This window comes from Rutidosis leptorrhynchoides, chromosome 3, assembly GCF_046630445.1.
Source record: "Rutidosis leptorrhynchoides isolate AG116_Rl617_1_P2 chromosome 3, CSIRO_AGI_Rlap_v1, whole genome shotgun sequence".
NCBI classification, from domain to species: domain Eukaryota; kingdom Viridiplantae; phylum Streptophyta; class Magnoliopsida; order Asterales; family Asteraceae; genus Rutidosis; species Rutidosis leptorrhynchoides.
The window spans coordinates 7,684,122-7,688,518 of NC_092335.1; positions in this window are offsets into that span (position 1 = coordinate 7,684,122).

Here is a 4,397-nt window from a genome sequence, read left to right on the forward strand (position 1 = left end):
GTTAATACTTATAATATTAGTAATTATATTAGTAATTATATTAATGATAATAATCAACCATAAAAATTATTACCAACAATGTTAACTTTTGAGAATTTTAATAGTAATCATAATTTAAATCGTAATGGTAATGAAAATAATAAAATTTACAAAATAATAAAAATGTGAATACTTAATTGTGATAATTTTAATATAACAAAATAATATTATCACACACTATCTATATGAAATGAAATGAAATATCATGAATTTCTTATATTTATTTATATATATATATATATTTATTTAATATATAAGTATCTATTTTCAAATAATTGTTCGTGAATCGACAGGCATGATCAGAGGGTAACAGATTTAATGAATATAGATTTCAAACTCTTTAGACTCAATATAACAGATTTTGCTTATCGTGTCGGAAACATATAGAGTTTAAGGTTTAAATTTGGTCGAAAATTTCCGGGTCGTTACAATATAGAATATCCCCATCATTCTGGGACACCCATCGGACATGATAAATTTCGAAGTACTAAAGCATTCCAAATTCCAGAATGGGGGTTGTTAGTTCCCGTAGATCTACCTTTAGGATTGGCATCAATTAGGGGTCAGTTCCCTAATTCTTAGATTACCAGGCTAAAATGGGCATATTCGACTTCGATCCATTCAACCATATAATGTAGTTTTAATTACTTGTGTCTATTTCGTAAAATATTTATAAAAGCGCATTTATTCTCAGTCCCAAAAATATATATTGCAAAAGCATTTAAAAAGAAAGCAAATGAAACTTACTATACTGTATTTTGTAGTAAAAATACATATGACGTTATTGAACAAGTGTAGGGTTGGCCTCGGATTCATGAACCTATATTATTCATATATTTATTAAAATATATACTTGTAATTGAACAAGTTTAGATATTATTATTAATTGTTATTTCAGCAACTTGTATGTTTCATTGGTAATTACGTTAACTATAATTATTTTATATACTTTAGATAAATAATTAGTATTTATTATGAAATATTAATGTTGTTATGCGATATGTTTTAAATATATTCTTATATAGCTATTTATTTGTTAAAATAATATCAATAATAATAATAAAAAATTGTATCTTTTTATGATAATAATAATAATAATACCAAAAGTAATTAGATTTAGCAATGATACTGCTATTAATAGTTTTGATAATAATACTAATAATAAAAGTAATGTTATTAATAATAATAATTTTACTGAAAAGATAATAATGATAAAATAAAAATGTTAGTTTTCATAAAAATAATAATGGTATTTTTAATAAAAAAGATGATTCTAATAGAAATTTTAATAGTCATATTAATAATAATACTATTTATTTTAATAATAATAATGATAATAATATTAATTATACTAATAATCTTATTTCTTATATTGGTAATAATAATAATTACTTAATAACAATCAATAAATAATAATAATAATAATAATCATAATAATAATAATAATAATAATAATAATAATAATAATAATAATAAAAAATAATAATGAAATAATAATAATAATAATAATAATAAGAGTATTAGTAATAACTACCTCAATGGAGTAGTCATAAAAAAAATGCCCAAGTTCGGGTTTGAACCCGCGACGTCCCGCTAACCCGATAACACTCCTTAACCATTTGCTCTATCACGCTTTTCTATTTTATATCATATCCTAATCTATTTAACCCAAAATTTCGTGTTTCCAATTTCTTCTTCAAATGACAAAAAAATGTCTCAACCAAGACTTGAACACGCGACCTCCAGCTCCCTTACCCACACCCTAAACCATCTGCTCTGTCTGTTACTTCTTGTTATACTCTGCCCGTTTAAACATTTAATATGGATAAAACCGTTTGCCTTTCTCTTAAACTAAAACCCATTTAGTATCTTCATAGTATCATTTATGATCATGACCTCATCTAACATCATCTATTTATCATCAACATAGTGTTCGTGATTATCATAATCATACCTATTATCATTTTAATCATAAAATTCCCATCATCATCGTGTTTATTTTTAATTCCTCACAAGCCTCGTTTTTCATTTCTTATTTATCATTATCTATTTCTAATCATCATTATTCACCATCGAGCAATAACCGAAACAAGGTAAGCGTTAAACCTATGAAATCGATTATTGATTCGGCCCAACATATGTTGGATCTCAGTCCAACCAACAATACCAACGTGGAACAACAGAAAAGAAAAAGAAGCCCGATTCAAATAGATTGGAATAAAGAGGCGGTTGTACATGTGTTTTAGAATCCAATATTTTAGAATCCAAGATTTGTGTCTCCATCTCGACCCCATCAAAAACTTTATCATAATTATTTAATTATGCCTCATCAATCCGTGATATAAAAAAAACGTGCAGTAGGCCAGCGTGAAAAGTGTTGTTGGGTTCGAATAGTTAAGAAGGAACATGTACAGATCGTAGCTGCATGCATCGAAATAGCAGCAGTATTAGTTCTGGGTTTGTGGTCTTTGTTCGAACAAAAAGAAAAAAAAAATATAACGGAACAGAAAGAAAACAAAGAAAATAATAACGCAAGTTATGTGGGTGATGGTTTCGTGATGATCGTGGTAGCTGCAGTGATTACCTCGATGATGTTTTAGTGATGATCGAACAAGAATAGTAAAAACATAAGTAGTAGCAACGAGCAATATGTAGTAGCTACAGCGAAACATAAAAACAGGTATATGTATGTGGTGTTATGGGTTCGGTTTAGATGGTGAAGTGGGTGGCGGTTGCTCATTTAAAATAGAAGCAGGAAGACGGGAAAAACGAAACAGAAAAATGGAGATGGTTGACGAAGAGGGTGGTGGTGTTAAGTGAGTTATGATAGTTGTGGTGACTGTTAAATCCAAAGGGAAGGAGAAGGAAGCATATTAAGAGTGGTGCGTTGTTATTCAAGGTGTTGGTGGATGGTTTTCATAGTAATCAAAGACAGAAAAAATAATAATGGTGATGATGATGGGGGTTTGGTGTCGTTGTTGATGGTATCTTCCGGTGGTATAAGGTGTCGACTAAGGGTGGTGATAGTGAAGGTGGCGACTGGTGGTTGATCATATAGGTGATGGCCGGTTTGCTTGTTCATCATAGTGGAAGTGGTGTAAAAAAATAATGAATTATGTTGAAGGTTTGTTAGGTGTGTTTGAATTGTATATTATATCAATATTCTGATTGAGAGAAAGAAAACAATAACAGTATAAAGATTTGTTAATAATAATTCAATATAAAACACAATATCAATTAAGTACAGTAACAAGGAGGATTTTCAATTTGCAATAGTGAAGCCGCCCTTTGTCATATTATATTTAGAATTTCGAACCAATATCTCGTGCTCCGTTGTTAATCAGTGACGGATAAAAGTCTCAGAAAAATTCCCAAATTTTTACAGTAATTATTTTTATTTATTTTAGTTATTATGGTAAAAATTTTGGTCATTAACTATTAAATAAAAATTACATTATTTATTCACTCCCAACCCTAAGTAAAATACAAAAAGTTTTAAAATTCATCAAATAGTTCCTAAATATATTTTTAATCAGTCTATACTTTACATCACTCATTTTCGGATCACCGTTTATTTTTAAATTAACATAAGTTCCTTTTTAACTCGTTTAATATCGATCGAATGACAATTAAGAGTTACTGTCGATTAGAAACTAAATTTGAAATTATATATATATATATATATATATATATATATATATATATATATATTTAATATTTCATTTACATATATTGATATATTTTAAATAATAATTATTATAATATCATATTTTATCTTTGTTTTACATAGTTAATTAAAGCATGTAATATTTTAAATTATACTTCAAATATATACATATCTATACATATAAAACATATATATATCTATTTACAATTAGTTGTTCGTGAATCATCGAGAGCAGTCGAAGGTAATTGCATATATGAAAATAGTTCGAAATATTTTTGAGACTTAACCTTACAGACTTTGCTTATCATGTCGAAATATTAGATCATTTAAAGATTAAGTTTAAATTTGATTGGAAATTTCCGGGTCGTCACATATACCGCCTGAATTATATTTCTGTAATATAACTATTATTAACTTTACTAACATTTATATTTATGTTATATATGGTCGGTTATACCCCTGAATTATATTTCTGTAATCTAACTATTATTAACTTCACTAACATTTATATTTATGTTATATATGGTCGATTATACCGCCTGAATTATATTTCTGTAATCTAACTATTATTAACTTCACTAACATTTATATTTATGTTATATATGGTCGGTTATACCGCCTGAATTATATTTATGTAATCTAACTCTTATTAACTTCACTAACATTTATATTTATGTTATCTAACATTTAT